At 47.2% G+C, this 14,743-nt stretch overlaps 1 long non-coding RNA gene across 1 annotated transcript in view; it reads right to left on the bottom strand.

Annotated features, from left to right (window-relative positions):
• LOC119534955 overlaps positions 1-14,743 on the bottom strand; it is a 128,575-nt gene that overhangs the window by 72,608 nt on the left and 41,224 nt on the right. Inside the window, exon 3 of the long non-coding RNA XR_005217141.1 lies at positions 7,466-7,669. This is a non-coding gene — a long non-coding RNA (uncharacterized LOC119534955). The remainder of the gene's footprint in view (positions 1-7,465; positions 7,670-14,743) is intronic.

Below are 14,743 nucleotides of genomic sequence, written 5' to 3'. Positions count from 1 at the left end.
CAGATGCTCTTTATACATTATCCTATTTAATCTTCCTAGACAGGTCTATTATCTCCACTCTACAGATGAACAAAGGCATGGAAACTTTAAAATAGCTTCCCCAAGATCACACAGCCAGTAGTGAGAGAGCTGAGACTCCAAACCAGGTCTGACTCCAAAGTTAATGCTCTCAATCACTTCTTACTTTTTTTGAAGACTTTCCCTCTTGAAATCTCAACATATTACATGGGCAGCAGATACTCTGATCTTGTAATCAGCATCTGAAGTCCAGACTTAAAGAATAAGTTTAAGAGTTCAGTTATAAAAATGTGACTTCGTATAAGTAGCCATGCATAAGCTCCATTTTACTACATTATATTCAATAATAAAGTATAGTCCAAGCATTAGACTTAATATGTTTCTTAATATTTAACTTTTTTACTCTCCAGCCCTATCCATCTTTTCCATTTTTTTATTCTCTAAAGAAAAAACCTTTTAGCTCTTGGTTACCTCTTTATTTTGTTTAAGACCTTGGGTAAATATGACTTTTCAGCACTAAGACATCCTTGGGATCAAAGCCACAAGTTCTTTGGTTACCAATAAATGTAATAAGAAAATTTTAATTAACAAAAGGAAAGATATCTATGTGATTTTTCTAGCATCCCAGCTGCAGGATCTTGTGTTTTTCTATATCCATGGAAGAAGCAGAGAGAGGTTATAGTTCTACGATAGAATTCATATTGTTTCATACCCTCTCTATATAACTTTTTCTTCCTCTTTCCATGGGCAACTACAAATATTTTCATCTCTCTATACCCAATGCTTAGCACACAAAATATAAAATATGTTCAAAATATAGTTTGCGGTCGCAGTTGACTCGTCTGGGGGAGGGTGGCGGCCGGTTGCTAAATCCTAGGCTCTCAGGATTGCTCCGAGGGTACCGGCGGCGGGGGCTCTTTCCCGGAGGCGAGGGCGAGGCGGGGGACTTGGCCAGGTCCCCGGCGGGAGGCGTGCAAAGTATGGAGGGCGGCGAGAAAGGAACAGGCGGGACACGGTTCTTTTAGGGTGAAGAAACCAAGAGAGAGTTTATTAGGGGAGAGTACAAGCTTATATCGGGCGTTTAGAGGGCGGGGTAGCTGTAGAGGTTAAAGGCTTGGATTGGTTCTGAGAGGGCGCGGAGGTTGATTGAAAAGGGGCGAGAGTTGCTCCCGTAACGGTGTCTGGCAACAATGTATGCGCACCGGTGGTGATGGGAGTTGCACTGGCAACGGGGAGTGTCCGGGCAAGATAAGGGGGTGGGGAAAAGGCGGTTCCCTCCGGCAAGCCTCCCCTAACATTGGTATTTTGGGTGAGGAAATGGGGCCTGCCTCCGGCCTCACTTTCCCAGGCCCGGGGGGCTGTAGAGGGCGCTGTCGCCCGTGCCCACTACCCTCCCCAGGGGTGGATCCGGTCCCCCAGCCCAGGCCCGCCAAGTTGAAGCACGTAATCAGTGTCCCGCATTTCCCCCTTCTTTTCTAATTAAAGGAAGAAGCTTACCGGAGAGGTCCGCTAAGGGATGAGGGAAGGGGGAGGTCGGGGAGGGGAAAAGGGGTTGACGGTGGCTCAGCGAGGCTGGAGCTCGGTGTTGGTGTGGCGCCCGGGCGCTCGACAGGGGCCTTGCTGCTTGCGGGATGGACGAGGGTGGGGGGTTTAAAGTTGGAGGTTCAGAGAAGCTGGAGCTCGAGGTTGGTGCGATGTTTAGGCGATCGAGAAGGGCCTCGCGGTCGGCGGGTTGACCGGTGGCGGTGAGGTCGCGGAGGGTTGGTTGTCATCTCGGAGTAGGGAGCGTCAGAGGTGGCGAGTCGCTGGTACTGGACTTGCACGAACGAGGAAAAAATAGCATCCGTTTGTTTCCTTACAAGCTTGACAATTCTGCGGATAATGCAGGGTCCTAAGGTGAGAGCTAGAATAATCATTAATAGGGGGCCGAGGAGAGGGAGGAGGTATGGGAGGAGGGGGGTAAAGATGTGGGACCAATAGCTGGTGGCTTCACGGTCTTTTTTGCGTTGTTCCAGTCCCTCTCGGACCTTTTTTAGGCTGTCCTCGGCGAGACCTGTGGAATTGGCATATACACAGCACTCTTCTCCTAGGGCGGTGCAGAGGCCTCCTTCTTTGAGGAGGAGAAGGTCGAGACCTCGGCGGTTTTGGAGCACTACCTCAGAGAGGGAATTGACAGAATTTTTAAGATGGGAAATAGCGTCTTGTAGGTGACGAATGTCCTCGTCAACAGCCGCCCGGAGGTGAGTTAGGGCGGAGCCTTGACTGGCTAATGCAGCGATTCCGGTGCCAGCGCCTGCAAGACCTAGGAGGGAGGCAATCGTGAGGACGGTGATGGGTTCTCGCTTTTGCAGAGGGGCAGGGGCTGCAGTTCTTTCCAGGCGGAGGAAGAAGTCTTCCTCGCTGTGGTATAGGACCCTAGGGATAAGGACAATTAGGAGGCAAGTTTCATTAGTTGTATTGAGGGTTTGCACGTTAAGGCAGGGGGTAAGTCCTGTAGAGGAGCAGAGCCATTGGGAGGAGTTATGAGGGATGAGAAATTTTGCAGAGCTGCTGGGAGATGAGTAGTCGGCACAAGCTGTGAGGTTGGGAGAGTTACTTGAGCGAGGGCGGATGCACTTTCCTGTAAAGGAGACTGAATGAAAGGTTAGGGGGACGGCAGAGGTATTCCAATTGCATTCCGAGGGGCTGTCCTCTGTGTTTTCTGAAAAGGAGAGGTTGGAGGCAACTGGCTCATACAGGGGGGAGGAGGTGGAGAGGCAAAGCCAACAAGAGGAGGTAAGATTGGGGTTGGAGGAATTCACTGAGGTGAAGGCCGCTTGGATAAGGCTGAGGAGGGGAGAGGAGTAACGGGCGGGGGGCGGACGAGGTTGGGGTGGTGGTGTTGGCAACGCGCCGTTTGCAGCTGAGGTGCGGCTGGTTGGAGCTGAGGTGCGGCTGGAGAGCTGTGGAAAAAGGGGGTTAATGACTTTATTGGGACCAATGGCAGAGGGGTTTTTTTGTACAGCCTCCTTTTTTACAAGAATAAGGGAACCTGGGTCGACTCCTTTCAAATAAATTCTGAAGCCCCAGGTTCGACCGAGTAACCAGGAGGGATCATTGGGGAGCTGCACACTGAGATTTAAATGTGAGCAGGTACCTGTAGGTGCAATCTGGTGATGGCCTCCATAGATACCCCAGTTAATGGGTTCTTGAGGTGGTTTGCAGTTAAAGGGGGCCCATTTTAGAGTTAGGTAATGATCAGTGGCGTAAGTCTCCCACTGAGTGGCTAATGTTTCACATCCCCAATATGCACAGTAGTATTGGTTTTTTTATGAATAACAAACACTGGCGAATTATAGGGACTAGTAGAAGGCTCTATGTGGCCAGCGTCCAATTGTTCTTGGACAAGGGCTTGGAGTGTTACTAATTTATGCGTGGGAAGGGGCCACTGCTCCACCCATATAGGTTCCTCAGTATCCCACTGCAGAGGAACGGGCGCTGGAGGTGTTAAACGAGCAGTGGCGCACATTATTGGGGGGGCTGCGTGGTAAGCACTGCCCCAGAGGCGGCGAGGATATCACGGCCCCATAAAATTTGGTCTATGGTGTGTAGAAATAACGGGCGGAAGGTGCCTGAGTGGCCCTCTTCATCCTCCCACTTAATGGGCCCTATGGCCTGAAGAGAGGTGGAGGTACCAGTGGCTCCCACTACCGAGGGACCATCGAGAACCATGCACATGGTGGCATACTGAGCGGGCATGCAAGAGACCTCTGCCCCTGAATCGAGCATGCCCGTGTACCATTGCCCCTCTATTCTTAACTTACGAGTAGGCTTTTCTGGGGTGATAGGGACTGTCCAGAGAAGCGTTTTACTGCCGGTGAAGTGATTAGTTTTATTAGAACCGGCCGGCACGCTGCCTCTTAGGGGCAGGGCTGAGGCTTGCCCCGCTTGGAGTTTAAAGCTTGCTCAGTGCCCTGGTGCTGACTGCCGTCAGGGCACCAGGGATAGCAGAGGTTTTTTAAGCTATCCTTGCTAAGATCTCTGGGGCTGCTCTTGCAATCGCGCGCCCAGTGATAGCCACGCTGGCAGCGTGGGCAAGGAGTGGGAGGGGGGCGCCCATTACGCTGCATGAAAGGCGGGCGGTTGACTTCTGCATTGGGGCACTCCCGGGCAAAATGACCGCTCTGCCCGCACTTAAAACAACCGGTGGTGGCGGCTAAGGCGGCAGTGACAGCGCCAGAGACAGCCTGGGCTAGGGACGCGGCAGCTGGGTCAAAGGCGCTGCAGGCGAGTATCCAATCGCATAGGCTCTTCCCCCGCAAGGGAAGAATAGCCTGCTTGCAAGGGGGATTGGCTCCCTCGAGAATGAGTTCTCGAGCGAGAGCCAGTTGGGCCTGGGGATCATTAACCTTTCGAGCGCAGGTTTCCTCAACCCTAGAGACAAAGGTGGCAAAAGGCTCATTTGGCTCCTGGAGGAGCTTGGTGAATTTAGTAGGCCGACAGGCGGAACAGTTGGCAAAAGCTCGCAAGGCGATTCCCCGAAGGATAGGCCAAAAGGCGGCAGGCGCATTAACATAGGCGGATGCATTTATAAACGCTCCCGTGCCCAAGTAGGCTTCGGGGTGATGATAGACTCCAGTGGCTGCGTCTTGCTCGCTTTGCTTAGCTGCTTCCGCCTGGAAGTGAGCACGCCAATCTACAAACTGGCCGGGGTTAAGAATGGAACGGGCAAGCGAGGCCCAGTCTTGGGGGAGGCAAAAGTTCATGGCGATATCCTGTAGTAATTGGGAAGCGTATGGGCTACCTAACCCGTCTTCCTTGACGGCCCTGCGAAGCTGCTTGATAGTATCAGAGTCAATGGGATACCAGTCATACGGTTTCTGTGGTGTGGGGGTAAGGTTAAGAGGAAAGCAGCGAAAAGCACGAGAGAAAGGAGGACACGCTTGCAGAGGGCTTGGCGCGGGAGTGGGGGTAGGGGGAGCGTTGCCCCAAGGGTTGCCTTGAGGTGTAGAAGGCAGCCAGGGGTTGTTAGTCGGCAGGGTGGGAGGAGCGGCGGCAGCTGCCGGTAGCGGCTCCGAGGGGGAGCTCGCCGGAGGGGGGAGGCGGAAGTGGGAGGCCCCAAGCGTCGCAAGACGGCGGCGCGGTGGGAGTGGCTAAGGCATAAGATGGTGGACTAGCTCCGTCCTGTGAAAGGGCGGGGCCCAAGGCATAAGATGGCGGACTAACTCCGCCCTGTGAAAGGGCGGGGTAAAGCGCATGCGGTTTCCGGCCCAGCTTAGGGCTGACGTCATCGCCGGAGCACTTCCTCCCCTCGATGGAAGAAGAAGGAGGAAGTTCGCCATCTTGGCGAGGCTTAGTATTGCTTTGTTTTTGGGGGGCGACTTCGAGCGCGTTGTTAATTTGCTCGACTAAGGATTCTGTGTCCGAATCGTGGTCTACATTAGTATCGCTGTCTGGATCTGTAGACTGGGTTGATAGGGCCTCCTTGGATTTAATGGGGCCTCGATCAGGGGGAAGGGAGCCTTGAAGGCAGGAGCGGACGGTTATTAAGGTGGGGAGCAAGCCGGGAGGGAAGCGCTTGCTCTCATGTTCCATGGCGTTGGTGACCCGATCAATAAGGCAATCATAAGTAACAGGGTCCCAAAGATGGCAAGTGGTGAGCCATGGGTTAAAGGGTAGCAGGAGGTCCCAGTATACCTGCAGCTGCCGGACAGACACTTTACAGCGATGTGTGTCTAGGAGACCCGCCAGAGCGCGAACTTGGGGTGCTTGGCGTGCAGACAGACGATTACCCATAGCGGAGTGAGAAAAGAAAAAAAGGGGGGTTGATTATAGAGTAAAGAAAATGAGGTAAATCGTGGCCGCGAGGCTGAAGGAGACGGTGAGAATAGAAGGCAGGACCCTCTAGTAGCGAGAGCAGTTTGGGGGGGGGGGCGGTTGCAAAGAGGCACACCGCGCTAAACAAAGAAACAAAGACACAGAGGACCACAGCAAAGTAATGGAGGGGAAGAGGGAAAGCTACTGGAGGAAGAGTGTTAGGAGGAATGGGGGGGGATATAGGAAGAGAAGACGAAAGGTAGTCGGGGGCAAGAGTTAGGTTAATGCGGGAAAGGAAGAGCGGCCCGGGCGCGGAGCGGCGTGGGAGAGGTGGCCCCAGACGTGGAGCGGCGAGGGAGAGGCGGCTCCGCGGGGCGGCGAGGGAGAGGCGGCCCTTACTTTGCAGGCGAGGAGAAGGGGAGCTGGAGAGGCATCCGGGCAAGCGGGTGGTTTTACTGGACCGCTGCGTAGAGAGGACTTTTAATTCCAGGGGCCCCACGTTGGGCGCCAGTTGCGGTCGCAGTTGACTCGTCTGGGGGAGGGTGGCGGCCGGTTGCTAAATCCTAGGCTCTCAGGATTGCTCCGAGGGTACCGGCGGCGGGGGCTCTTTCCCGGAGGCGAGGGCGAGGCGGGGGACTTGGCCAGGTCCCCGGCGGGAGGCGTGCAAAGTATGGAGGGCGGCGAGAAAGGAACAGGCGGGACACGGTTCTTTTAGGGTGAAGAAACCAAGAGAGAGTTTATTAGGGGAGAGTACAAGCTTATATCGGGCGTTTAGAGGGCGGGGTAGCTGTAGAGGTTAAAGGCTTGGATTGGTTCTGAGAGGGCGCGGAGGTTGATTGAAAAGGGGCGAGAGTTGCTCCCGTAACGGTGTCTGGCAACAATGTATGCGCACCGGTGGTGATGGGAGTTGCACTGGCAACGGGGAGTGTCCGGGCAAGATAAGGGGGTGGGGAAAAGGCGGTTCCCTCCGGCAAGCCTCCCCTAACATTGGTATTTTGGGTGAGGAAATGGGGCCTGCCTCCGGCCTCACTTTCCCAGGCCCGGGGGGCTGTAGAGGGCGCTGTCGCCCGTGCCCACTACCCTCCCCAGGGGTGGATCCGGTCCCCCAGCCCAGGCCCGCCAAGTTGAAGCACGTAATCAGTGTCCCGCAATAGTTAGGAACAAAGAAATAAAAATATTTATTAATTGAGCACCAACTATATATTAGACACACTCTCAGGCACTTCATATATATTATTTCTAATACTTACATAAGCTATATAAGGAAGATTATCTTAAATATACAATGAAAATCTGAGTCTCAGCCAGGTTACATGACTTGCCCAAGTGCATACATCTGATACTAATATTAAGAGCTGGCACTTGAATCCCTGTCACTAACATCCATGTTTCTTCACCTTCAGTATTTCTATGCTCTGTACAAGTATGAATATCCTTTGTTATTATTTTTGTTCAGTCAAAAAATTTCTCTCTTACCTTCTGCATTAGTTATCTACTACTGCATAACAAATGACCCCAAAATGTAACAGTTTAAAACAACACACATTTTATTATCTCACAATTTCTGTCAGTCAGAGATTCAGACATGGCTTAACTGGGTCCTCTCCTTCAAGGTTTCTCACAAGACTGCACTCAACGGCTGGGGTCTTACCTGAAGGTTTAACTGGAGAAAGATCTGCTTCCAAGCTTACATGGTTATTTGCAGAACTCAATTTCTCATGGGCTTCTGGACTGAAGGATTCAATTCCTAGCTGGCTGTTGGCCGAAGGCCATCCTCAGTTCCTTGCCATGTGGGGCCTCTCCAACATGGCAGCTTGCTTCAAAGTGTGCAGGCCAAGAAGGCAATAGAGGGAATCTGCAAATAAAACAGAAGTCACAATCTCTTGTAACCTAATCACAGAAATGACATCCCATTAGCTTTCCTGAATTGTGTTGGTCAGAAGCAGGTTGCTAGGATGCTTTGGTCTCTCGGGGGGAAAGGACTACACAGGATTTGAATAGGAGGCAGGGATCACTGGAGGCCATTTTAGAGTCTGCCTGCCGCACCTTCCATTACATTCCCTTAAAAAATTTCACTTAATCCCTAAATCCCTTCCCTCTTCTGAACAATCCTGTATTAACCAACAATGGAATGTTCTTTGGTATTACATGTACAGATCCATAAAAACATCAGACCTTTTGTAGCAGAGAATCTATCCCAAAGAAGTAGTGTCAGTGAGTACCAAGGATTAGTCTAAAAAGATGTTCATCACTACACTGTTTCTAATAATGAGCATGCTGGGTTTTTTTTTCCCAATTGCTATAATTTCTCATACTTCATGTAAATAATACATTATCACTATAAAAATTTAAACAATAAAGAGTATAAGGAAGACATTAAGTTATAAGAAATTCCACCATTAATATACTGATGACTATTAGTCAAGGTTCTCTAGGGAAACAGAACCAACAGGAGATATACATATAATCTGCACATTATAAGATTTGATTTTTTGTAAGAACTGTCTCACGTGACTGTGGGGATGGGCAAGTCCAAATGGGCAGGCCACAAGCAGGGAACTCTGATGAAGGTTTTTGATGAATTCCCCAGGAGAAGCTGGATGGCTGAAGTAGAGATGGAAATTCTCTCTTCTGACTGCGGAAATTATCACTTCTCCTTTTAAAGCCCTCAACTGATTAGATGAGATGCTCTCCTTGTTGAAGGCAGTCTCTTCAGTTATTGCAGATGTAATCAGCCAAAGAAGCAATCAACTTACTGATGATTTAAATCTACAAAATGTCCTCATGACAACAATTAGGCCAGTGCTTGCTTAAACAAACAACTGGACATCATCACCTGGCCAAGCTGCAACATGAACCTAACCATCACAATCCACCCCTTGTCAACTTGGCAGCCACATAAATCACCTTAAACCATACTTAATCTCTAAATAAAAAACAATAACATAATATTTTCACCTAACAATATTCAACTGTCCTGCATACAACCAGAAACACATTAACTCTCCCCAGAATAGGGTCCAAGTCCTTGGGTAATATTCACTCTTAAATTTGATATCCTATAACTTCATGGCATGAAACTAATACAACTTCTGTCATATGATAACGGATAAGATAGGGAAGAAGTATGTACATATACTAACATACTTAAAACAAGGAAGAAATATTCATTGCAGTCCTCATTCTGTAACTGGTCACGTGATCATTGTTCATATTTATAACAAATTTCTTCCATTACCCATTCCATGTTCCCTTTACCCTCAGCAAGCACTTCAGCTGGCCATGGTTCTTTGCTGAAGTTTCTGAGCCATGGGTAGTCCTGCCTGGATTGGGTTGTTGCAGTTTTCCATTGACTTGAATCACAGGGCATGGTAGTACTAAGAAACACCCTAGGGGATCTCCTGTATTCCAGGAAAACTCTTCTTTACCTCCACTGTGGAGTTGCAGTCCTATTTCGCCTTGATAGTCAGGAGCAATCACCCCAGCCAGTACAGTAATCCCCTTCCTTGCCTGTTGATTCAGAGGCATGAAAAGCCCAAAGTGGTCAGCTGGCAGTCTTAACTCCCAGTTCAATGGAATCATTGTTGTGTCTCCTGGTGGAAGCATGCCTCCTTTTGGAACTAAGTACTGAAGACCAGCAGGGCTTAAGGTTGCAGGGACAGGAAGCAAAAATTTTCTAGTGGATCACTAGGGGTAATAGGGAGTGGTGCCACTCCCATTTTCACCCCTTGATTACTGGACCCGTGGATCCTGGCTAATGGAGAAACAGCACCATGGAGTGGAAGCTGAATCATAATACACAGCCTCCTGGAGAACACTGCCCCCACCCTCAAGGTATTCCCACCTAGTTGGCACCATAATTGAGCCTTCAACAGGCCATTCCACTATTCTCTCAACCCATCTGCTTCAGGATGATGGAGAACATGGTAAGACCAGAAAATTCCATGAGCATGTGCCCATACCCTCACTTCATTTGCTGTGAAGTGGGTTCCTTGATCAGAAGCAATGCTGTGTGAAATACCATGAGGGTGGATAAGGCATTCTGTACATCCATGGATGGTAGTTTTGGCAGAAGCATCACGTGTAGGGAAGGCACGTGAATATCTGCAGTATATATCTAATCCAGTTAGAACAAAATTCTGCCCTTTTCATAATGGAAGTGGCCCAACGTAATCATCCTGCCACCATGTTGCAGGCTGATCACCTCAGGGAATGGTGCCATATTGGCGACTGAGTGTTTGTCTCTGCTGCTGGCAGACTGGGTACTCAGCAGTGGCTTATCATGGACCCAGGTCATCCATGGTAAGTGGAAGTCTATGTTGCTGAGCCCATGCATAATCTCCATACCTACCACCAGTCACTTTGTTCATGAGCCCATTTGGGCAATGACAGGAGGGGCTGGGGAAAGAGACTGACTGGTATCCACAGAACAGCTAGCAGCTTTTTGGGTTACTTAGTAAATGGGTCAGAGAAGCACACCCAAATGAGGAACACATAGTACTCCAAAATCCAAAATGACCAACTAGGCAATGAGACTCTTTTCGGTTGTGGGAGAGGCCTGATGCAACAGCTTATCCTTCACTTTAGAAGGGATATCTCAATATGCCCCACACTACTGGACACCTAGAAATTTCACTGAGGTGGAAAGACCCTGTATTTTTGTGAGATTTATTTCCAACCCTCTGACACACAAATGCCTTAAGAATAAGTCTAGAGTAGTTGTTACTTCTTGCTCACTAGGTTCAATCAACATGATATCACTATAATGGGTTAGTGTGATATCTCATGGGAGGCAGAGATGATCAAAGTCCCTGTGGACAAGATCATGACATAGCGCTAGAGATTGACATACCCCTGAGGTAGGACAGTGAAGGTACATTGCTGACCCTTGCCAGCTGAAACAAAACTATTTCTGATTATCTTTACTAACAGCAATTGAGAAAAGAGCATTTGCCAGATCAACAGCTGCATACCAGGTACCAGGTGATGTGTTGATTTGCTCAAGCAATGATACCACATCTGCAACAGCAGCTGCAATTGCAGTCATCAACAGGTAAAGTTTTACAGTAATCCACTGTCATCCTCCAAGAGCCATCTGTTTTCTGCACAAGCCAATTAGGGGAGTTGAATGGGGATATGGAGAGAATAATCACCCCTATATCCTTCCAGTCCTTGGTGGTGGCACTAATCCCTGCAGTCCCTCCAAGAATCTGGTATTGCTTCTGATTTACTATTTTCCTAGGCAGGGGCAGTTCTAATGGCTTCCACTTGCCTTTCCTACCATATAGTCCTCACTCCACAAGTCAGGAACCAATGTGGGGATTCTGCCAGATACTGAGTATGACCATTCCAATTATACATTCTGGAACTGGGGAAATAACTACAGAATGGTTCTGGGGACCCACTGGACCCACTGTGAGATGGACTTGAGCTAAAACTCCATCAATCACCTGACCTCCAAAAGTCCCTCCTCTCACTAGAGAATCACAGTGATATTTTGGGTCTCCTGGAAAACAATGTCACTTCCAAACAAGTGTCTAATAATTCATGAAATATCTGATCATTTCCTTTTCTGAATACACAGTTACCCTGGTAAAAGGCCCTAGGTCTCTATGGGGAAGGCTCACAGGAAGATTAACAGTATAAACTTTTGGCAGTGTAACAGGGTCCTTCCCCAAGGAGACTTGGTCTTTCCTTCATTCAAGGGACACTTGGTCTGTAAACTGTTTCAAGTCTGGGCACTGATTAAGAGGCCATGTCTCTCTGTTTTTGTAATTCAAGTTAGACTTTTATTCACTTGACCTAGAACTCTTCTGCTTACACAGATCAAGTAAGAAATTAGTAGACTGCTCATCTATTGAACTTCTAGGTATCCCATGATATACTAGCCACCACCATAGTTCTCTGTGAGTCAGATTATTTTAGTGCTATTTGAAGTCTGCTGTCCAATATGGTAGCCATGCCCACCTTGTCTTTGGTGATTAAGTGCTGCCACTTGGCTTCTGTCAATCTGGGATCTGATCATCCCCATTGTGTTTAAGGATCCAAGTTCAGTAGCAGCAGTGGCCATAGTAATATCTGACCTACAGAGAGGAAAACTACAAAGGTCATCAGGCATGATGGAATCAGCCTCACAAATTTATTACTCAGATTCTGATGAAAGGTGTGTCCTCTGGACATTCCTGGGGTGGGTGAATAGATCTTACATGGTAAGTCCACATTAATATTCTAATTTCTCTAAGCCTTTGGATCCCCTCCTCTACATTATACCAGGGCAATTCTGACATTTCAGCCTCAGGTAATGTCGACCACCTTTTGGTCCATGCTTCAGCCAACCATCCAAGCAAATTGTTAAGAGCCGTTTCTAACCCATTGAGCTACAACACTGAATCCAGAATCTCTGCAGAGTGGGACCATATCAACAAATTCAGCCTGATTCAATTTTATATTCCTTCCACTATTATCCCATACCCTTAATTTCCATTCCCACACATATTCCCCTGATTTCTGTCTATATAAATTGGAGAAACCATGCAGTTCTTCCTCATGGGTCACACTTTGTACCTTACCTTTTGGGGCCTGTTGGGTCTTCAGGCTAATTATAGGACTGGAAGAAAAAAGGTGGTGGCGAGGGTCAGGAGAATTAGAAGTTTCTTGCAAGCTAACTAGCTCAGGGCATTCCATTTCAGTTTCATCTGGTGAAATAGGATTAATATCTTCAAACAGAGGAGTGAGTGCTGTTTTCTCAGGGGAGATGGTTATAGGATTACCATGGTTAATCTCTGCAAGTGAAGGTTGGATGGCAGATTCCTCAGGGCAGACTGGGAGTGAGAGGCTGGTTCCTCAGGGCAGGCCATTACATACTGATCTGCTAGACTGAGGAGAATCTAGGATCTCTACTACAAGGTAGGAATTTAGTTTATGCTATATTTCAGCCACTAGCATAATGAGATTCCAGGTCTGATTGTCAGAAATCTCAAGTCTACTGCTACATGAAATGGAAGTTTTTTTTTTAGGGCAGACAAAGAAAATTTCACATTCTTCATGCAGTGCTTAAATTGGGAATTTGAAGACTTGAGTTCATCCCTTTCTTTCATAACTGTATTCAGCATATTCAGGAACAACCAGCCAACATCTTTATAGCTTTTAACTCCACAAAACTCTATTAAAGTGTCAAAAAACACTCTCACCCAGAGCCTTGTCTCTTATAAGTATCTGAGTAACTGTATCCAGTGGTGATATTCTATTAGCCAACTTAAGTCATGGACTATCAGTGCCATCTTGATTCTTAGAAATAAAGTCATTAGTGCCTCTGAATCTAATCAGATTAGAGAGCCAATTCCAAAGACCCCATAACCAACCAGGACTCTCATCCTTAAGATTCTGTTTCTCAAGAACCACTCCCAGTACTAAAGTTGTATCAGTCAGGGTTCTCTAGGGAAACAGAACCAAATTCTGTAGGGCAGTCCACAAGTTGGAAACCTCAATGAAGGTTTCCAATGACTTCTCCAAGAGAAGCTGGCTAACTGAAGCAGAGATGGAAATTCTCTTTTGACTGCTGACTTCTCCTTTTAATGCCTTCAACTAATTAGATGCAATTCTCTTATTGTTGAAAGCAACCTTCTCTGTTGATTGTAGATGTAATCAGCCATAGATGCAATCAACCTCCTGATGATTTAAGTCCACAAATTATCCTCACAGTAACAACCAGGCCAGTGTTTGCTTACCGAAAAAACTGGATGCTATAACCTGGCCATGTTGACATATGAACTTAACCAGCACAGTGATCAACCTTTCATAATTTCTTTTTATATCTCTATATTATGATCTATTGCTTGATAAAAATAAACTTTTATAACTGAAAAATATCAAGCAAAGAAAAACAATTTAAACACTATATCAGATAGTTTCACAGCTGAATACCATCTAACCTTTAATAATATCATTTATTCCAGACTACAAAGATAGAGCGTCTCCCAATTAATTTCATGAAGTCATCATGACTTTAATATAAAATTTTTATAATAACTGTGCAAAACAACAAAAAGTATAGGACAACAAACATTTATTGAATAATGACATGAGTACCCCTGTGGACATCCTGGGTACTGAGCTATGGTTCCTATCTTCTTTCTTTATTACTTCTTGGGGAGTTTCTTCAAAAGAATGGCACCAGATAGACTCTCATACATAATGCTTATATAGTGGACTCTGTTATCCCCATTTTACAAATAAGAAAACGAAGGTCTTGCCGGCTAAGTAACTTGCCCCAAATCACATAGATGGAGGGTATCAGAGCCAGGATTTGAACCCAAATGTTCTGACTTCATAGCCAGGTTCCTAACTATTGTGAGAGACTGTCAAACACTTCAATGATTGCCAATAACAGTATCAATAAGTGTTGGGTTTGAGAAGAGAGTGAAAGCAAGCTGTCTTATGAAGAAGGCCTTCATTATTTGAATTATGTCTCCAAGAATTGGTAGGAATCTAGTAGGGGGAAAGAAAGTGGTATTCTAAGAGGATGGAACTACCTGAATGAGAGCGTGGACATAGGAAAAGCATCAACATGCCATAGGAAGATCACCAGACTGGGAGTTGGGAGGTTTGGGGTATATTTCCAGCTTTGTCACTGATAAATTGTACTGTTAGGCAAGTCATATACTCCCTCTTGCCTTTAGTTTCCTCACTCGAAAAAGCGGGGGTTGAGAAGCCAAAGCATGAGGCTTCATTTTCAAAGCCACATGAAGAATAAGTGACACTGAATGGGTCAGGACATAGCAGATTCTGAAATGGCAAACTTTAATGTTCCTTGACTGATTGTAAAATTGATATTGGTATAGCCACATACCTCACAGTGATATTTTGAAGAGAAAACAGGCCAATTAATTGCAAGCGTTACCTGGATTTAACTTAAGTATTACTGTTGAAA

This window comes from Choloepus didactylus, chromosome 5 (assembly GCF_015220235.1).
Source record: "Choloepus didactylus isolate mChoDid1 chromosome 5, mChoDid1.pri, whole genome shotgun sequence".
NCBI classification, from domain to species: Eukaryota; Metazoa; Chordata; class Mammalia; order Pilosa; family Megalonychidae; genus Choloepus; species Choloepus didactylus.
This window is presented reverse-complemented; position numbering and strand designations above follow the sequence as displayed.